This window comes from Phalacrocorax aristotelis, chromosome Z, assembly GCF_949628215.1.
Source record: "Phalacrocorax aristotelis chromosome Z, bGulAri2.1, whole genome shotgun sequence".
NCBI classification, from domain to species: domain Eukaryota; kingdom Metazoa; phylum Chordata; class Aves; order Suliformes; family Phalacrocoracidae; genus Phalacrocorax; species Phalacrocorax aristotelis.
The window spans coordinates 71,584,783-71,606,207 of NC_134311.1; the positions used below are offsets into that span (position 1 = coordinate 71,584,783).

General features: G+C 52.5%; 1 long non-coding RNA gene across 1 annotated transcript; it reads left to right on the top strand.

The window, feature by feature from the left end:
- Positions 1–185: 185 nt before the first annotated feature.
- LOC142050222 (uncharacterized) lies at positions 186–17,772 on the top strand. Its single transcript, XR_012657959.1, has 3 exons — positions 186–340; positions 6,912–7,072; positions 7,696–17,772. It is a non-coding gene; the product is annotated as an uncharacterized LOC142050222 (long non-coding RNA).
- The last annotated feature ends 3,653 nt before the right edge of the window (positions 17,773–21,425 follow it).

The window sequence follows — 21,425 nt, forward strand, 5'->3', positions numbered from 1 at the left end:
TGTGTGTTTGGGGTTTCAGGCAGGGCCCCAGCCTGGCGTTGCCATACCAACTGCATCAGCATCACTTTCAAACATTTACAAAGCAGGCTTGAAATGCCTGGGGGGGGGGGGGGGGGAGTGGGAATGCGGGGAGGGGGGGATTAAAAAGGAAGAGGAGGCCAAGCAGAGGGTTGATGGGAGGGGAGAGTAAAAGGGCTGTCTGCGCCTCTTTCATTACGCCGCGTGGAGTCCTGCAGGGCAGAAAGCTCTGATTAAAACGGCTCTTGCTGCGATTCAGAGGATTTTGGGGGAAAAAGAAAATGCCCCTGCCTGCTGGAGTCTGTCTGAGGCACTGTTGGTGGTAGGATCATCTCGGTTTCTTCAGCAGGGTGAGGGAGGGGTATAAGACAAGGGGCCCAGGTTGTATCCCCGGGCAGAGAGCGCAGGGGTGGGTGGTGGATGCTGGACCTGGCGACCCATGGTCCCCAGAGCTCGCCGGGCTAGTGGTGCAGCCAGCTGGCGCAGTGGCTTGGTGGAGGAGGAAGAAAAGGTGGCTGGGGGGTGAAGTGAGGCAGATCTTGCAGCTCAGAGACAATGGCCCACACTTGTCCTTGACCTGGCGTCATCCTGGGATATGGGGCAGGACCCCACACCTGGCACCTGCCTGCCCTGTTTTCTGCAGCTGGGTTGCATGTCTCCTGTGCTCCCCAGCTATGCACTGGTCCCTTCTCTCTCCTTCCAAATCCACCTCTTTGCCACCCTTAGCCTTTCTGTGTGCTGGATCAGGCCTCTCCAGCACTTCCTAACCAATCAGACAGGCCCCGGACTGCTTTTCCTTGCCAGCACCAGCATGGCATGAGCCCTCCCTTGTGTCTGAGCCCCCCTCCATCCTCTCCTGGCAGTGACCAACCTCATGCAGGAGAGGGAGCTGCCCTGGGTGGGGGCCATGGAGGCTGGTCTGTGTTCCCACTCCTGCTCACCCAGCTTCCACTGCAAACCCATTTAACAGATCAAAATTTTATATGCTGAGCCAAGCTAGAGCCCAGAGCACAGCACGGTTTTGCAGATTTTAGTCAAAGGAAGGCTGTGTCACAGGCAGGAGGCATCAGCTGCTGCAGAGACGTGGGGGACACAGGGAGAGGGGAGGGCAGGTCAGAGGAAGGGGGAAACCCAGTTTTTGAAGGTGACACATGGCCTTTTTGGCATCCTGTCTTGTGGGATAGCCGTTGCTGTGGCATCTGAGTGCCTCTGCCCAGCTCCCCTCCATCACAGCATCCTCTGTCTGGGCTCTGAAACCCACCTGAGTGGCATGTGAGCCTAGTGGCACAGGGCCATTGCCCTGGCTTTGGAGAAGATGCAGCCAGTCCCTTCTGCCTATTCGTCACCAAAGCTTCAACATGCAGGACTGCTTCCTTTCAAATCCCTGCTCCTCCTCCTCTGTGCTGAGTGAATCGCTCCATTCCTTGCACGCTGGCGATGCGGCTCAGCCATGAATCACTGTGGGCAAGGCTGCTCCTTGGGCATTTCTCGGTCTCCAGAGAAGAGTCCACGCATCATGCTCCCTCCTGGCCTTGCACCTCCACCCTGGCCATGCTTTGCTCCTCAGAGCCCCCAGGTCTCTTGAGACTAGCCCTTGCCAAGGGAAGGGGCTGGAGGGAGGCAGAGGGCTGTTTGTCATGCATCTCTCTTTCCCCTCCCAGGTGTCTATGTGAGCACCCCATGCACCAATTCCCATTGTAGTCAATGAGAATTAACCAGCACCACCAGAGAGGCTGTCTGCTCACCCTCGTCATGGAGGGTTGCAGGGACATGTGGTCTGCCTAATGCCCTGGGGGGACCTTGCCCACCCCATAGCTCCTTCCAGTGGCATGTGGGTCCCCTGGGAGCCCCACGTCCCACCCAACATTTCTGTGGTGCTGAGAGCTGCTGGAGATGGCTGTGGGCTGCAGGGTGGCTGCTCCAAGCCTCAGGCTGGACACATATGCAGAGGTCAGTGTGGGAGTGTGGCTCATGCTTTCCCGGGGAAGTGCCAGGATTGTCTGTGCTGCCTCAGGCTTTGCAAGCAGCTGTGAGATGACTTGGCGGGCACAGTTAGTGTGGTGCCAGGCCCTGGCTTATCAGCCTTGCTGAGCATCTCTGAGTGGTCCAGATGGCTTTCTGCTGGCAAAGCGTGGCCCTGGCAGCTTGCATCTGCTGCAGACGGTGTGCAGACAGACCCCCTACCTCCTCCAGTGCAACCTGAGGTGCTGGTGTGCTTAGTGTCTGGTACTGGGGCTCGCCCGAGCTTGCCACAGTGCAAATCAGGGCATCAACAGGGCAGGAAGGTAAATCATCCTCCTCCAGGCTGTGTGCGTGCTGATAGCTGCTGCTGCCCCTGCTTTAACAGAGCAATTGGGCATGTCTCAGTGGGATGCCCTGCGCTAAGATGTGTGCCTGCTGGGAGTACCCTGAGGTGTCCCTTCTGGATCCTGCACCCTCCCTGTGGCTTCTCAACTATGGACCAAGCACCAGCCCGGAGCTTGGACAAGCAAGGGCATCCCCTGTCACAGCCGCTAGGACAGGCTATGTCCTCCTGGCTGCTGCCTGCTTTGCCTTGCTCAGCTGCAAACATCATGGTTAGTTCTCCATCCTTACCAGGTGTCCTTTTGATAGGGAGAAACCTCCAAACCATTATCCCCTGCAGCTTCAGAAGGAGATGGCCAGAGTGACATTTGTGCAGGTGGTAGGGAAAGGGGACATGGTGTCCCAGGACCCTACACCCCACCCGAGGAGGGCTCGAGCATCACTTGCTCCCATGCAGTACTTCTGGGCCTTTGAGGGCTGGGTGCGAGGCTCCTTTTTGGGCAGCTCCATCTGTGAGTTTTACAGCTGCCTGGAACATCTCCAAAGAATTGATTTACTGTAATTCCTTTGGAAAGCAACTTTTGTGATTGCTAGCCTGGAGATCTCAAGCTGGACTTAAACAACAGGATCCTAAAGAGGCCATGAATAATTGAGCCTAATAAATATTAATAACTCGCCTGCATGGTGGCAGGGCATGTAATTGCAAGGAGGATTCTGGAAGCACAGCTCCGCAGGCAAGTGTGTGCTCACGGCAGGGCCAGGGCAGAGCCCTGTTAACACTGATGCTGCCAGGCCAGGCAGAGCCATGCAGAGCCATGAGTCCTGACACTCCCCTGGGGCTAGTTGTGGCCAGGGGGAGGGGTGCTGGGCACCATACGAGTATTTAGATGTCCTCAGTGGGCCTCTCTCACATGAGCTGGTCTCCTGTTGAACCCGAGTAGACTTGGCAGGGATGTTCTCCACCTCTGAGCCATCCTCATCCCTCAGGCACCCTGGAGGACCTGGGACCTAGGACAGCCCGCACCTGCCTGCCCTCCTGTACAAGCCAGATGGAGGTGTGTTCCAAATTGTAGTCAGCTTGTGGGTGCTCCCTGCTTTGTCCCCAAGGACCGGGTGGCCTGTCTGTGGCCAGACTTCATACAGGACTGTACCATCCATCATAAAACTGGTGCACTGCAAAATCCAGATCACAGGGCCAAGTGATACCAAGGAGGCACAGTCTAAGCTTTGTATAACCCAACAAGTCCTCCGAAGTTTGAGTGCAGGTGGGTTTGGGTGAGTGAAGATATGAATGAATTCTCTATTTGTGAAAAGATAGTGATGGGGAGTGCATGTGGCCACCTCTCTAGGCTGAGGGATGTCCATCAGGGAAAGGCTGAACTTGTCACTTGAACCGTTGTCTGAGCAGCACTAAGCCATTGGTCAGACCTTGTGCAGGTGTAGGATCCTGCTCAAAGTCACTGGGTTTTTTGGATGAAATATAGCTACAGAGCTCAAGACAGAATCCCTCTGTTCTCCTGGGGTGCTCTAGTCCCTCACTGAATCGCATGCCTGAAATAACACTCAATGACTGTGGCTTTTCCAGTGCCCGATCAAACCCAGCATTTCCCAGACTGCTGCTTTTCAAGGAAGATGAGGAAGAGGGGTGTAGAAGGGATCACAAGCACATGGAAGGACACAGTCTGCTCGGCTGTGAAGTCTCAGCAGTGCTGTGAGTGGGGTAGAAACAGGTACACGGAGGCTTTGCCAGAGATTTCTGGATATTGCAGTTCAGGGTGGGCAGTATGTAGACCTGCCCCTTTGCAAGCTGCTGTTGACTTTGCTATCTGAGGCTGATGATGTGATGAAGGACCCTACATGGCTATATGGAGAAATGGGACAAAGAAACCCTGAGCTTATGGCAAGGGCAGGGGGGAGTTTGGGTAGGATGTTGCCCACAGGTCTGTGCTTGAAACTGTGGTGCTTGGGCAGCTGAGGAGAAGACCTGTGAATGCTTGGCAAGGGTATTGTGAGGCTGTACCCTCTGCAGGAACCTCTCCTACACTGAGCAAGTGTTTCTTTTCCCCAAACTGCCTGTCTGTTGAGATTGCATCTTGCAAATGTGGTTTCAGACAATAACAGCTTGCAATTATGCAGTGCTTTCAAAACCAAGATATCCTGAATTTTGTTAGCGTCTTTGTATAAAACTAGCTGAGGCTGCTGCTGGGATGCAAAGCTCCAGCCTGTGCGGAAGCGTTGCAGCTGGGATCACCCAAAGCATTCCCCTGTGCCACACTTCAGATGGTTCATCCTGCAGGAGATTTTTAGGGCACTGCTGACAGCCTGAGACCCAGCACCTGGGCTGGCAAGCCAGAGCAAAGGGGGCACAGAGACATCTTGTGGCCTCTGACCCTGCTTTCTGTGTTTTCTATTGCTATAAGTTTGCAGAATGAAGACTGATTGGTGGTGGGGATTATCCATCCAGGAGTCAAAGGGCTCTGTGCTCCCCAGGGAAGGGAAGACGTGACTTGGCGTGGATCAGTAAAGGGAGCGGTAATTGCTGTAAGACCCATTATGGAGCACAACCTCTCTGAAACAATTTCTGAGCACATAAAGGGCAAGCAGGGTTTTCCCAAGGGAAAACTGTGCTGGAGTCTGAGGGTGGGCACCAACAGCTCGACAGCCGATGGGTGGCCAGTAACAACTGAAGCACCCTGGGGCTGACACAGGGCTTGCCATCAGCAACAGGAGCACTGACACAGGATAAATCTTCAGCAAAGCCTCAGGTGCCACGAGGTGAGGGTGGCTGACACCTGACACAGCCTCAGTCTGGGAGGGATTAAATAAATGTGAGCAATGACCCCTTGAAATTCAGTGAGGGTGATACAAAGTGCAGCACCGAGGTACAATAAGGCCAGGTTGGGAGGTGAGCACCAAGAGGCAGCGCTGATAGGAAGGGCCCAGGGTTATCGTGCGCACTGGGCTGAATATGAGCCAAGAGAGCACTCTCATCACGAGAAAGGCAAACCACATCCTGGGCTACATTAGGAGAAGTGTGGCCAGCAGATTGAGGGAAGTTATTATCCCCTCTCCTTGGCGCTGGTGAGGATGCACAGATCACGGAAGCGATTCTTGAATAGCTCCTAACAGCAGTTCTCCCTCAGCTTCCTCTGTTGATAGAGAGATGAGAAAATACAGCAAATGATACAGGGGTTGCTGCAGGAGCGAGAAAAGGGAACTGTAGTGTTATCCCAAGGCACTTGGAGCACTTGACTGGGAAATAGATGGTCTTTCTTGAGGGTCCCATATCATTCAAATGAGACAATTGGGGAAGCAAAGAGCTTTACACTTCGATATTAACTTCTCTCTTGGTTGAAAAATTAATGAATGGCTTGGCTGAACAGAGTCTGGGTTTTTTTCTGTGGTCACGGATACCCCAAAACATGAGAATACTGAAATGCTTCCAGTTGCTTTGTACTGCTGTGCAGCTGCTCCCCCACTGAAAAGCAAGAATACTTTGTCTGCTGGACTGTTTGCAGGGTAGCGATGAATCTGCTTCGGCAGTACCTGAAAGTGTGAAAAATAGCTCAGTATTTTGACTTCAGTAGTCAGTAGCTTGACTGATCATTGCTACGTGCAGCTGACAGTGTAGGGGTAACTCTGAGAGGTCTCACTGTGTCTGCAGGGAAGCAGACAGCAGAAATGAGTATTTGCCTGGGGCTGACTGCCCAGCCTCTGTATTAAGCAGACCCTGCTCACATCAGTGCTTTTTCAGGACTTTTTGTTTTTTCTAGATATGGCCAATTCAAGAGTTTTGGATGAGACCCATCTGTCGTGGACTGGTAGCAACACTGCAGCACATTTTTCCCCAGGGTTAACTTCATACTCTGTGGTTGAGAAAAACTTAAATAATTTTGGGGGTACTTACAGCTATCTATGCACTGGGTGAAAACTACTGAGTTGCATTTTAAGACGTCTGAAAGGCTGGTGACACCTGAGAGGGGTCTTACCAATGGGTGAAGTAATTACCATGCTGTTGTCACTTTGGAGGGAGCTGGTGTCATGTGGCCAGGCTGGCAAGGAGGCACACACTGGGGAGTCCGTGGCATGGCCAGGCTGGTGACAAGCAGCTGGGGAGAGCCTCGTTCAACAGGGGAACTGAGGCAGGATTGCATGCCCTGGGGCTCTTTCGCACCCAGCTCCTGCCTTCACGGGTGATTGCAGAGCATTGATTCCCAAATCCTCTCCACTGCTCAAAGCTTTTAGGCTCCCTGGGCTCTGCTGTGCTCAAAGGCAGCTGCATGAAAGAGTATTTTCCCTGTTTAAGGAGATGCAGCAACCTGCTTAGCATTGATCCTGTGAGGCTGGGCTTCAAATTCAATTTGTTTCCATCGTACTTGTGAAGAATTTGGTAAATTGATTTTTAAGAATGAAAATGTATTGAGAGTGATTACAACTGATAAATATAATTTTAAATAATGAGAAGAGGCTTATATCACTGAATTGTTCACCTGAGGGGTGCAAAAATGTACAGTCAAGAAAACCATATTTCTCTAAGACACTGACCTTCATTTTTCATGAGGTGACTCCAATTCCCATCTCTTTTTCAGGGGATGAAGCCCTGGAAAGTCACAGAGTGCAGCCAATGATCCCTAAACCTGCAATTTATGCAACTGCTGTAATCTTCGCACAACCGTAACTGATGAATATGCATCATATCATTTCTATGCACAGTGGAAAGTAACCTACTTCTGGCCCCCAGCAAGCTGCGGTAGGTCTGGCTGCATCTTTCTGCGGCTCTGTGCCCACGGTGGGGCTGTGGGATTTTGGGCAAGGTGGGGATGCTGTGGGAAAATCCTGATTCCAGACCCAGTCTGGGTGTTAAGACCAGCTCCACCTATCCATACCATGGGTGCCGGGTTTGCTGCTCTGTGCCTGCCTCCTCTTTAGACCCATTTAATGCAGAGTTTGGGGGATAGTGAGGTTGCAGCCTTTGTGGGGTGGGAGGATGATGGCCACCCCAGAGGCAGCCCCAAATTAACATTTTGAGCAGAAGCGGCAGAGATGTGATAGACGCAGAAGAATAGCCAAGTGACACTCTAATGAGTGTTAAAGGGAGGCAGGAATTAAATCCTGCTGGCTCATTAGCATGGGAAGAGGTGCCATCTGCCATGGCTGGCAGGTTCCCTGCTGCTGTTTTGAGGGGGGGCTGCTTCTGCAGGGATGTGGGTAGAGGAGACCAGTGCCCAGGAGGGTCCATGCTGCTTTGCCTGTGACAACCAGGAGCCAGTGCTGGGGAGTATCGTGTGTGACAGCTGGATGGGGGCTGCCTTGGAGGGAGGAGGAGTCCCTGTGCACTCTCATTTTGTCCATGGATTACCTGTCCCTTTCCAGCCTGGCCAACAGGACTGGGAGCTGAACTGGCAGGAGGGCAAAAGCTGATCCTGCCAAGGGCAGATGATGGCCTCTCTGTGAACAACCCCTGCCTGGACTTTTCTGTCCCAACCTGCTGACAGTGGCACGGGGACACCAGTGGGACTCCCCAGGCAGAGCCAGTCCGTTCTGGACCTCATTGCCCCTGAGCCCTGCAGGGCTGAGAGACTTGGGGCTGCAAGCCAGACAGTGGGGCTGGAGAGCTGCCTGCTGGGGTCTGCTCCTCCATCCAGCCACTATCACTGGGCAACATCCTGTGCGAGATACTCCTTCTCCTGGACTGAGGGAGAGTTGCTATTGCCTCCTCCTCTGTCCGTGGTCCCCCTAGCCCTTTCCAACATGGCCTGCAAGGCAGCAGGACCTGCAGCAGGACCACCTTTGATCCTGCCAATGAGAGATGACAGCCATCAGACTGACTTTGACACCCCATGCTCATGCTTGGTCAAGGACGGGAGCCAGCATCGTGTTGCAGCGCCTGCTGTCTTCTCAAAGCTGGAGCTGAGGCAGGAGGTGTGCAGCAAGCTCTGGTTGCACACAGCAAGAAAACGGCTGGAGATAAAGCTGTGAAGCTTCCCCAGGGCAGTGCAGTGGTCCATAGAAACACTGCATCAGCTGCTCACCAAATTCCTGCAGGTAGTGCCTGGTCCCCTGCAGCCACACTGCACCTGTGTCCCCTTGCTGATGTCTAAGTGCCTCTTTAAGACAGAGCAGGTCAAATAGCAGCAGCTCAGGACATCCCTGTGGGGCCAACATATACCCTGCCCTGCAATGCATCCTTTGCCCAGCTGATGCCCATCGACTATCATGGCAGCAGCTCCTCCAGCTGCAGCGAGGCTGCTGACTCGGCCCAGGGGACCAGTCACTGATGACCCTTCTGCTCCACACCTCTCCCTTTTCCTTCCTGCAGCATGGTCACCCCTGTGAGGCAGAGCTGAACCTCAGTTGCTCTGAGAGCCTGAGCAACTTGGACCTGACCCTGGAGAGAGGAGCCCCTGCAGAGCTGGGGTCTGCCTGCTCCCTTGGACCTCTGCATGACTGTGAAGCTCCTTAAGCTGTAAAGATGTATGTGGCACAGAAGGACTGGAACTGTGGCTGGGGGCCATGCCTGTGTTGGTGCAGGGGTCCCAGCAGTGAGCGGTGCTGTGCAAGGCTGCCCATCCTGCCAAGTCTTACCCATCCAAGGATGACCCAAGCCTAGGCATGGCACAGGCTGTGCCCCTCACTGCATTCACTGTGGTATCCTCGGCCCTAGTCCGTGGGATCCTTGCTATGAGCCTGAGGCTGGAGCCCTGGTGAGGTGCTCCATGGATGCTTTGGATGACCAACACCAGGAGCACACCCAGGAACACAGACTTGCAAGGGAGATGGACACAGGGCGGCCTCCCACAGGGATTACCATGCCAGACAGCTGTGCCGCCTCCCAGCTTAATGTCCTCCAGCCCAAAAGAGACCCCCAGCCAGTACAGCTCATCTTTGCAGGAGCAAACTGCAGTGCTCCTGCCACCAGGCACATGTGCTTGTGCTACCTGTACTGAGATAATGGCATTCAGGGTACTGTGATGGTGCTGACCAGCCATAATCTCTTCTTGGTCTGGGGAAAGTGATGGAAAAGGAATTGGCTGGAGGGCTGCATCCAAAGAGTTATAGTCAATGGCTTAACATCCAAGTGGAAACCAGTAAAAAGTGGTGTCCCTCAAGGGTCTGTACTGGGACCAGTACTATTTAATATCTTCATCAATGACGTAGTGGGATTGAATGTACCCTGAGAGAGGTTTGCAGCAAGCAAAGCAGCTTTTATTACCAAAACACATCCTCAACTTTTAAATCTGTTTCCAAAAAGAATGGAAATGCTGTTACACAAGACACAGAAAGGAAGGCAATATCTGTAATCAGTGTTTGGGAAGAAGCAAGGAAGGCTGTGAAATACTTTCCAGTTTATTGGGCAGTAGAGGGGATGCTAGAAGACATACACTGAGGGCAAGTATTTCAAAAGTAGCAGCCCAGATAAATTGTACCCAAGAGCCCTGAAAGAATGGGCTGAGGGATCTTAGCTGCAATGGTATTTATTTCTTATACAGCTGGAATTTCCCTGGTGTTCCCAGGAGATGCTTGGGCAGGCAGGCATCTGCTGGGTATCTCCCTGCTCAGGCATCCACGTTCCCTGGAGCACAGTGCATCCTTCATGTGAGTCAGGCACACAGGGACAGCACGGCTGTTACTACAAGTATCTTGACAGAAGAATGGCTGCTTGCTCTTTCTGGGAAAAGCCCTAGTAGAGTAAAGCAAAGCCGATGCAGCTCCCACATGAGGTGTTAAAGGGGGAGTGGGAGCACACCCCATGGGAAGGAGCCCATTTTGGCCAGCTCTCCACCTCTGCCTCCTCCATCCCTGGGATGGTGAATAAATGTGAGCAGCTTGAGGAGAGAGGTCACTTCTCCCTGGACTCCCTGGACGTGGGGGCATCCTGTGAGCTTGCTGCTGGAAGACAGCATCTCGTTGTGGTATGCGCATGGACTCGATGTTAATGGTTCTCCTCTTGTCTGCAGCCCTTTGAGGTATGATCACCAGTCTGGTGAATTGCCCTTCACAAGGAAAACATCCTGACTTCGCTTAGTTGCTGCTTCTTGCCAAACTGTCTCACAAAACAAAGTCTCCAGAATAGCTTCCAACTTACTTTGTCCGTTCTGCATTGTTTTGCAGATTCTGTGATGTTTGCACAACTTAAACTCAGAGATCTCTTGTAACCTTGTTTGCAAGCTGTGCTGCGGTTTCTTGTGCTGCCTTGTGCTGTTAAGGTTATTACAGGTACCCTAGGAAGTGTAGCAGAAGTGGGAGTCCCTGCGGCAGTTTGGGGACTGCAGGTTGCCCTGAGCTGAGGAGGGGCAGGAGGTGGTTTGGGACAGCGTGTGTGATCCCAGGCACAGGCAGCCACCTGCAGGGAAGTGGCACCTGCCAGCCTGTTCCTCCGGGACCAGTTCTGGACCTGAAAAAATTCAGCATGGTAGAAAATTAATATTAAATGTGTATAGATGAAATCCACAAGAAGACAAGCAAGGAACTAAAACACTGCAAGGACTGAGCAGCTACACTACTGGCAGCAAGGCTCAGGGCTGTTACAAGCTGATCTGATGGCTCCCTCTGGCCGTAGGCTTTGTGAGTCTGTGGAAAATGCATCCTGCTGCTGCTCTGTTCCTGCAGAAGTCCAAAGAGCCAGGGAACCTGCTCCTTTTCCAGACTTCTTGTCTGCAAAATGTCTCCTCCACTGCCTTGTCCAGTGAGTTTTTGGGCAATGCAGAAACATGGGGCTGGTGCTGGGCTGGGCATCACCCACAGATTCTTGCTGCACACAGGAGCTGATCATTGTTTCAAGCCAACCAGAGCAATAGTTTTAGCAATGCACTTGAGTTTCTGAAAGGCTGAAGGGAAATTATTATCCTCCTCTGATCAGCACTCATTACACTATGCCTGGGTACTGCGTTCAGGTTCGGGCCCCCCAGTACAAGAGAGGCATTAATAAACAGAGTTCAGCGGGGGCCGCTGAAATGGCGGGGGCTGGAGATCCTGCCCAGCGAGGAGAGGCTGGAGGAGCTGGGCTTGTCCAGCATTGAGAAGGGATGGCTTTGGGGAGACATCCCCAACATCTATGGGGAGATTACTGAGAAGACAGAGGTAGACTTTTAATGTAAGTGTGTAAGAAGATGAAAGAAAGTGATCCAGCTTGTAGCCTGGGGAAGTTTTTCCTCATGGGGACAGTCACGTGTTTGAAGAGGAACCTGGAGAAGAGGTAGGACCTCCAGCCTCTTGTATTTCAAGACACAGATGGGCAAAGTCCTGTGCAACCTGGTCTGATGCCACTGCTGCCCCCGCTTTGGATGGGAGGTTGCAATTGAGTCCATGTTTGGTTTGCGAGTCCATGAGATGGATTTGTGGATCCGTGAAGGAAGTGGGAAGAGACTGAGGACATCAACAGCTGAAAATGGTCTTGGGCAGAGGGAGCCTCAAGGAGGGATGGGGGACTGCCTGATGCTTGGTGGGAGGAAAGCCTGATCGAGCCCAGGCAGTCCCCAGTACCCAGTCTGAGCCTGGAGGTGACTTGTCTTGCCAAGGACTGGCTTGGAGCACAAGCCTCTTGGAGCTGGTGGAGAAGTGTGGGACCAAACAGCCTGATGAGTTGGACAAACCTGGATAAGAAATGAAGCCAATTTCTAGCACTTCTTTCTGGATTCAGACTCATCCCAACACGCTCTTCTGCCAGCTCCGAAGGAGATGAGAGAAGGGAAATTAATGGAGCTGCTTGGAAAGTGTTTGTAAACGCTTTGGCCTCACGCAGAGGGCTGTGGGGCAAGGGTCAGAGAGTGGCGTGGGGCAAGGGTGTCCAATACAGGGCATGCCCTGGGGCTGGGCGCCCAGCTGTATGGGCGGCAGGGGGCCAGAGCTGCCTTCCTGGGGAAAAAGCAATGGGGTGCTGACATCTGCATGGGGATGGGAGCAGGGCACAAGGTTATGCCTGTGTTTCAGAGGCAGGAGGGTGTAAATCAGGGAACGTGCAGGGTGCACAGGGGAAGGAAGCTGGCTGGGCTCTCTCAACCCCTGGTGGGACCCATGCCGGTCAGTGATTAATGAGGCCACCACTGGGTCTAGGCGAACTGATTAAGCATGTGCGGGAAGGCCACCAGGCACCTCGGCCAGCTGGCAGGGAGCAGCCTGGGGCCAAGCTCTCTCGCCCCCGAACAGAGAGGCCGCATCCTCCATCCCTCGAGGATGGTCCCTGACCCTGCTCACCCCTATACACTTAGCTTGGTGCTAGCTGGCCTGGCTCAAAAGCATGCGAGGGAGCGTGCACACAATTTATCAGCACACACAGTGATGTTCCAGCGGTTCTGAGCTTTGCTTCAGGAGTACGCCATTGCTCCAGGGACTCTGCAGTAATAAATCAGGAGGCATCAATGCAAGAGACTTTTCTGAAGCAATAGGTGATCCCTGGTTTCGTGGTTGAGGTGCTGTGATACTGAGGGCTGCAGCTATGGAGAAACCAGTGGGAAAAGGGACAAACTGTATGGCCATCGCAGTTTCTCTCTGCCCAACAGCCGCTCCCACTATGTCATGAAGTTGGGAAATCAGGTCTATGTGCTTTCCTCTTGCTCCATTTATCCTCCCTTGCCCCTCATCCATGGACAGTTAGTCACCCAAAAAGCTTCTCAATCTGGTCATATCCCTATGATTTTCTGCGATGCTTTTGTCCTTCTTACTAACGAGAAACAGTCGCCCCTCTTACCACGGTTCATAGTGAGGACATTCGTCAGTGCCGCGGGTTCCTGGGGTCGTCTGGTCAGCACAGGGTCCCTAGTGCTCCTCTGGCAGCTTCCCTGGCTGGAAAACCCATGCCTTTCACCCACGTGCCTTTCAGAAACATGCTTATCTTAAAAAAAAAGAAAGGAGAATTGAAAGTACTTTTCCTGTTTCTTCCTCTGATTATGCTCCTCACTTAAATTAATTAAGCTGTTTGTTTCAAAATCTTCCCTCCATAAATCTGAGCAATGTTTCTGGTTCAACTGACCAGATTTTGGTTCCAAGTTGTCCTGTTTGTGTTATCGGCAAAAGCTTTGGCCTGTCATGCCTGGAAGACATTGCCCTGGGAACAGCCGGCCATGCCGAGAAGGAGATGGGATATTCTCTAGCTGAGATGCCACAGGCGGGACACCCAGCAGGCTCCCTGCACCCGGGTCATCTGGATCCCTGCTTACCTTGTGCCCTGCCAAAATCTAGCATTGCTTAGCCTGAGATTTGTGCTTTGCAACAGTGTGAGCGTTGTCCATTGCCTACCTTCAAACACTCACTGGCAGGCAGAGAAGGTCCTGGCCTGGCTACAAGCGAGGCCAAAAGTCTGCAGCCATTTGAGCTTGCTATAAATACCCTCCGACTGTGTTGTGCTGGCTCTGGGGAGGATGAAGGGGCTGGTGGCAGGGAGGGGAAGGATGGCAGGACAGACCTTCCTATTCAAAGTGCCTGAAGCTGGACAGGCTTGCTTGGTTCTATGCCTTGCGAGGGGAATGGGCTGTGTGCTCTGCTCCTGCCCTGGTGTTGGCACATCAGCCACCCTGAGTCCCCACAGCATATGGGCATCAGGGCGGTGCATTTTAGCCCACTGTCACATTCTTGCGGCCAAATTGCCCAAGGAAACATCTTCCTCACCTCAAAAGCAGCAGTACTGGGGGACCTTCACCACACTGCCTCACTGGGGGAAAACAGTGTGTTTCAACCACAAGCCCCTCTTATGGGAGCATCTGGCTTCTCTCTCCTCCCCAGCTTGCCCTCATGTCCTTCCCTTGGGACTCAGTGCTGAACGGCTGGGAAGGGTCATGTCTGTCAACTGTCCATCACATACTGCAGTCCATCAGGACCCCCAGATGGCTGCACCCCCTTCTTTCCCCGTGCAGTCACAGCGAGGCCAGCTGCAAGCTGCTTGCTTCATACAGAGGAAACATGGGGCTACAGATGGGCTGGGGGTTCAAAGTGATTCCTTGAGCTTGTTAGCAGAGGCAGGACAACCTGTTTACTTTGACAGGGAGAGCGACTTGCTCAGTGGGTGGCTGCAGAAACCTCAGCAAACAGCTGGGGAGATGCAGGAAGGCTCCTCTGTCATGTTGGCTTGGAGTCTCCTGGCCACGACTGTTCGAAAGCTGAAAAATCTGGAGTCAATCTAGTAATGAAGAGCTCCATCCAGCAGCTACTGCCTGCAGCCGCGGGGCAGCATGAGGACAGGGGGACTCTGACTGGGGGTACTGGGGGCTGGAGGCTCCTCCCTGCCCTGGGCTGGCTGTTCAGCTCTACTATGCCCTGCTGGTATGGTGGGGACCCCAGCTGAGGGAATTGGTGTGGTGTCAGGCTCTGGGGGATGGAGGTGACAGCTGGGCAGACCTCTTGGGGGGACAGGGTACACGAAGACCCAGGCTCCATGGTGAGATATATAATGGACAAAAGTCTTCTCTCTGACAGTTCTGGGCACCTTTTTTCCAGCATTGTGCCTCCCTTAGCTTCCCCTTTGAAGGACCCGCGCCTGGTGGCCCTGTGGTTTGCAATGTCCCTAAACTGGGGGCTGGCTCCTGGCTGGGCTAGGTTAGCAATGAGCCTTTTTTGGGAATTCCCTGCACAGATGCCATGGGATTTATTAGCCCATGTGCTTTTGTGCAGGAGTGTGACTGCAAAAGCTGTTTGCAGAAACAGGCTGGAGCTGTTTGCAAACCTTCCAGGCTGGGACTTTGCCTTAATCTCTGTGATTAGCTCAAATGGGAAGGAACAGCTGGGCAGCTGGGGAGCCTGAGAAGTAGGACAAACACATGTGAGATCCAAAGCTTCCCAGAAATTGCACTGTGTTGAGTTTAGTGCTGAGGGACTGGAAGGACAGCTTTTTATGGGGGCATCCTTAAGAGAAGGGAGCTGGTAGTGTGTGGTGCACTAGTGGCTTTGGCTAGCAGACAGTCTGGCAGCCAGTGATGGGCTGGAGAGCCCTGGCTGTGCCCTGAGGACAGAGGAAAGTGTGGGTGCCACATCTCCCCTTGTCTCTTGCTCCTCTGAGCCTCTGCTTACACGGTGTTTAAGGCTGCAGGAGACCACTGGGTTGCCCAGTCTTAGCCCTGCACAGTGCAGATCACAGACAACTGTGAGACTGCTGTGGGGCAGGGAGGCATTGCTGCCTGCATGGAGAGCCATGAGGGATGCTCTGATCCCCCGGTGGGTTTGGTGGTGGGTCCAGGCTGCAGGTCTCAGCTGCAGTGTTCTGCACCCAGCTTTTCTTGTGCGGCTTGGGGCCAGCATGCTGGGGTGTCTCACAGACAAGAAGCTGTGGCAGAGGTGGATGAACACTGCACACTGTTTCAGGGAGGTCCTTGATGGGAGGACAATCTTAGATGGGCTGCGCCACCCCAGAAGAGCTCTTCTAAATGTCCTGCGTCACTCGCTTTAGCATATATAAAATGTCTATTCCAACAAAGCGTGCAGAGCACAGGCACAGGCCAAGTCTCAGGACGGCGGGGATTTCCAGAAGATTTAGAAGAAAATGTTATGCCAACATTTGCCAGGGGTACAGGGGTGACCAGAAAGATCATGCACATGTCTGGGGAGACACTTAGCCCCTAGCACATCCCCATGCTGGAAGACATCTCTGGTAATCGAACATTTTTAAATAAAACAGGATTTTTTCCTGAAATTTGTGTGTGACCCAGGAGGTCCCAAAGAAGATAACATCAAGTGGGAAGAGAGAGTGACTTGACCTCCAAGGGCTGCTTGGATGTTTGGAGCATTATCCTTATCTTTGCAGTGCTCTAGCCAAAGTGGCTCTGTGCTCAGCAGCCTGGAGACACACTTAATCTTTTAATTCCCTGTGACACATGAGCAACTGCAAATTTCAACAGGTTCTCGAAAAACCTATTGTCCCAGGCAAAAAGGCTAATATCACGAGGATAGAAGATGAAAAGGCACTCAACAAGAGGCAAGGAGGAGATGCAGTTAGTGTGATAGGCCTGATGATGGGAGGTGTGGGTGCCTTGAATGGAGGGTACTTGCATGAGAAGCTGGAGCCATGCAGAGGTGCAAGGTCAGCAGTCACCATGGCTGTTCCAGCCTCACCTGGAGATCAGAGTGGTTTATGTGTGCTTTCGGTTGTAGGCATGCTAGCTGGCCTTTGCATTTGTACTCCAAACACTCTCCCCAAACCTGCTTAGACCAATCTTTATGTGTGCTAGTGCTGCCATGGCACAAGGACAGGGAAAGACAACCTCCCCAGAGCATCAGGGCCATTGCAGATGGGAGCAGAGGAAGACAGGGGGGTCCTGCAACCCAGGGGGTTTCAGGGCATTCTGCCAGACTGCAGTGGGGCCGTGCTGAGGCTTGTTCCCTCATTCCCTGCCCCTGAGTTCCATCACCTCTCTGGCAAGGAGAACTGTGGGGCTGGCGGATCTTACTGTTTGGAAGAGAAAATACAGATGGTGCTTCGGAGGAAATCCTGCTTTGTCAACAAAGCACTTGGTGCTTCTTTCCATGATACTGGAGGTATCAGACAAATAGAGGGGTATCTGTGTGGGGTCTGAAGCCCCTTTCCTGCAGCTCTGAACCCTGCAGCACTGCCAGCAAAATGGGTAACTATGTCCTTTCTCCATGCCCACATGGGAAGCAGCAGGAGATGCTCTGAACTCTGTTCCCTACTTCTCCTACTCTCAATTTTAGCTCTAGCATTGAGTTTCCCTCTCTGTCCACAAAGCTTTGGCTGTTGGATCATGAAGGGACTCTACATTATGCGGTGAGCCTTTGGTTTTCCAGGCTTAGTGCAAAGGCCCTTTCACTGGGCAGCTGGCACACAGCTTGAGGTGGGGGAGCTGGGCTCTGGGCTTGCAGACCCATGATGGTCCTGCTCCCAGGGGTAGGAGCACAAGGCAAATACAAAGGGAGCAGGAGAATCCCCAGAGCTTTCGGCACTGAAATGGCTGCTGGTTTGTACATCTTCCCCCTCTCCCTCCAGCGAGGCTGTTATTTTGCAATGCTGGCAACTCTCACAGAGACCTTCGGTACTGGAGCAGAGCCCTGTGCAGATGGGAATTAGGGCCATGGCCCTTGTGGTCTTCCTGGGGGTGCAAAATCCCCTTCCTGATTGCAACCACAGTCAATTACTGTTGGGATACATGGGGCATGATCTAGTTGAATCTCATCTTGGCAGCCTTGAGCTTCTCCAGACCTCTGCAACATGCAGGGTCTGCTCTGTTGTCAAGACGTCAGGACAGGACCCATCGGGGGAGGCAGGGATGGGACCTCTGGTCCTAAGATGGGGAGCGGGACCTTCAGAGTGCACACAGTGCAGAGCCCCATGGGTATATGCAGAGCCAGCCAATGGCACAGCCACCAGAGGTAGGTCTGCTTTGAGTGCACAGGGATGTCTCTCTATCCAGTGTCTACATGCAAGAAAGGCCCTGCCTGTTAAGACCATCATGCTGTCTCCATCACCCAAGCACCAAAAACCTGGGAATTCAAGAATGGCCATTTGACTTGGCCACCAAACTGGTCTCCAGGAGGAGGCAGAGGGGAAGAGGCACCCGCTAGGGTACAGAGAAAATAGTGTTTTGAGCCATAACTCTGAGATGCCGCAGCCGGACGGCAAGCATCGCAGCTCTTTGGTTCAGCGGGTGGCTGCAGGTGGTGTGTGACGGACTGGGAGCAGTGTGAGGGGCTGGAAATTCCCTTTGGGGCTGAGGATCAAGCAAGACGGCTGTTCAGAGCATGGGAAGAGCTGCAGGGCCAGAAGCCGGGAGAGCTCCCGGCATCATCTGCCTGCCAAAGCCCTGCAGACCCTGCAATGGCAGCTCTGGGAAAGTCACCCAGGCAGTTTGCAAGCCTCTCCTGGAGGGTACCTGGCTCAGGCATCAGGAGGAAGGGAAGATACACTACCGTACCCCCTCAACGGGTCCCATCCCAGCGCCTTGGCAGCAGAGCAGACCACGCATGTTGCAGAGGTCTGGAGGAGCTCAGGGATGGCAAGATGAGACTAAATCCAGGCCCTGTCCTGTGTCCCCCAGAAGTGACTGACTGTGGTTGCAGCCACAAAGGGGTATTTATCTCCTCCAAGAATACCACAAGTTCTGCAGCCCCAGTTCCCATCTGTGCAGGGCTCCACCCCAGGCCATTTGACAGCTGCCAGAATTGCAAACCCTCACATGGCTGCACCAAGGCAAGGTTACAGAAGTAAGAAGGAGGTTTACAAGACCAGATGATATGGTTGGCATTACTCGATAGGCAGGGAAAGCATCCTCGGGATGTGCTACTGTCTCCACTGCCCAAAACTACCTCCCATCTGATACCTGATTGTATAGAGAAATACCACAGTCCCTGAAGCCCTTCAGGACACAGCTCTGGCAGATGTTGTCCATCCCATGTCCCTTGGGTTTCCCTCTTCACTCAACAGGGAGACAAGGCCAGATCCAAACCTTCCCACAGGTTTCCGGAGACAGATCATTAGCTGCCCATTCCCATTTCTTCCCACTCATCAGAGCCTCATTAGACTCAGGCTTAATACTTCATTGGGCAGGATGTGTCCCAAAAACAATTCACAGCAGTGGCTTCACCCTTTAATCACAGCCCAGGGGTAGCACAGCTTTAACTTAAAAATAATCTGATCTGCTGTAATGGGTTAACCGCAGTAAGCAGCTGAACCTACAGCTTGCTCACTCCCGTCCCCAGGTGGGATGGGGAAGAGAATCAGAAGGGTAAAAGTGAGAAAACTTGTGGCTTGAGGTAAAAGACAAGTTAATAGTAAAGCAAAAGCTGCATGCACAAGCAAAGCAAAATAAGGAATTCATTCACTACTTCCCATTAGCAGGCATGTGTTCAGCCATCTCCAGGAAAGCCTTCATCATGCTGATGAAGTAAATACCTTCATCACGTGTAGTGGTTACTTGGGAAGACAAATGCCATAACTCTGAATGTCCCCCCTTCCTATTTTTTTCCCCGGCTTTTATTGCTGAGCACAACGTTGTATGACATGGGATATCCTCTTGGTCAGTTGGGGTCAGCTGTCCTGGCTGTGTCCCCTCCCAGCTCCTTGTTCACCCCCAGCTTGCAGAAAAGGCCTTGAGACTGCAAATACTGTTCAGCAATAGCTAAAGCATCCTATGTTATCAACACTGTTTTGGTCATAAATCCAAAACATAGCCCCATACTAGCTGTTATGAAGAAAATTAACTCTATCCCAGATAATACCAGCACATTCTCCACCCCTTATTGCACAGCATTCATGTCATGTTGAGGTCCCACACCATCCAATACATCCTCATTAACCACCACATTCCCTCCCATCCTTTGATTTATACACAGGTATCGTTCTACTAGTCCATGGACCATCCATGTGAAATGTCCACAAAATGTCCACTGAGTTCATTCAGTCCATGACTTTGGGCTCTGTCTGTTCTGGTGGTCGCTCACAGCAGGAGAGGTGGTGTGCTGTGTGGAGTTACTGGGCACCAAAGCCAGCTCAGGTCAGGTCACTGCTGCACTTGCACTGCTTCTTGTAAGGCCTGTCCTCCACTGGTTCAGGTGGTTCCTGCTATAGCAATTCCCATAACACACAATTCAAACCATGGGTTTCAACAAGATAAAGGTGCATCTATGACAATCTCTACCCTGTGGTCCCTGTGGACCAGACCATCAGGTTTAACATTGCAATGAACTCCTCCCCTTGCCCCTGCTCCTTCATAGACTTATCTCCATGGGCCACAGTGCCTTCAGGGGAGAACCTGCTCTGGCATGGCCTTATCGGTTGGCCACAAGCTCTTAGAGGTGTCCTTGCTCCAGTGTGGCCTTACCCATAGCTGCAATCCCTCTAGCAGCATAGCCGCTCTGTCATGGCCTTATACATTGCCACAGATCTTCAGTGTGTACTTGCTGCAGCATGGATGTATCCGTGGCCACAGACACTTTGAGGTGTACCTGCTCTGGTGTGGACTTATTCACAGGCCACAGTCCCTTCAAGTTGAGTTCACGCTGGAGTTCCAGCCTGCCCAGTGCAGCAGCACAGGAACAGCAGCGATGCCCAGGCCATCTGCCAGCCCAGGCACCTGGCCGTTGCTGATATCAGTGTGCTCCCAGGCACAGCACAGTAAGATGGCAAGCAGTATGGCAAGCAGCAAAAGCAAAAAGCAGCCACTAATGAGCACTAGACTCTACGGTAAGGCAAGCAAGCCTCATGGCAAGCACAGGAGCCTTCCAATTAGTAGCTAAACCAGCTAAAATTCAGTCTAGCATGCTCCAACCAAATCCATCATTATCTCGAACCCTTCAAGCCCCATGTTAGGTGCCAAAAATTACCCTAACCCAGCCAAAACCAGTACCTCTGCCATATCCCACATGAACACCTTTCTATTCCCTGGTTACAGGTTCACCAGCCCACTCCAGTTCTCCCCATGATGCTGTGGAAGCCTCAGGTGGAATCACTGCAATCACAGACTGCAAAAGCCAACCTCCTTCTGACACACATGCTAGCCAAAATACAATAGTCAGGGAGCTTTATTTTGATAGACATCAAGGTCAGAAGCAATGGTTATGTTCATCCTGTCTGACCACAGGCCAGGAGCTATCGTTGACTGAGCCCACTGTCATTATTGATCAAGTCAATTCCTCTTCCATAAGCACAACCCAGATAGCCCTGCTGTCCGTCAGTATGTCCAGTCTCAGTAGTTTCAGCAGCCAAAATAATTTTCACTTAGAAAAAGTGTGGCTGGCACTAATGCTGGGAAATCACAAACAGGGTATTGGAGTTGACGTATGCTTGTGCACTCGTACACCAGCAGACCACTGCTGACACCATCTAGCTCTGGAGTCACCCCTTCAGAAAAAAAAAATTTATAAGGCTTTGAAAAAAGGATGAGGAGGGATTTATAAAGAGATTTTAAAATAGTCTCATATGGCATATCCAATACAGTACCCCCCCTTTATAGCACTGGGGAAGCTTTAGTAGGTGTCTAATGGGGCAAGAGACTGGGGTGCAGCCTTCACAGGCACACACCTTTTTTCCCACCAGATTTGCCCCTCAGCAGTACTCATCAGGCACATTTACTAACCCAAAGCTTCAGGGACAGACCACAGCGTAGTAAGCAGTTCTTCATCTATTTGGTTGGCCATGGCCAACAGTTTGTTCCTCACAGTAACTGCGA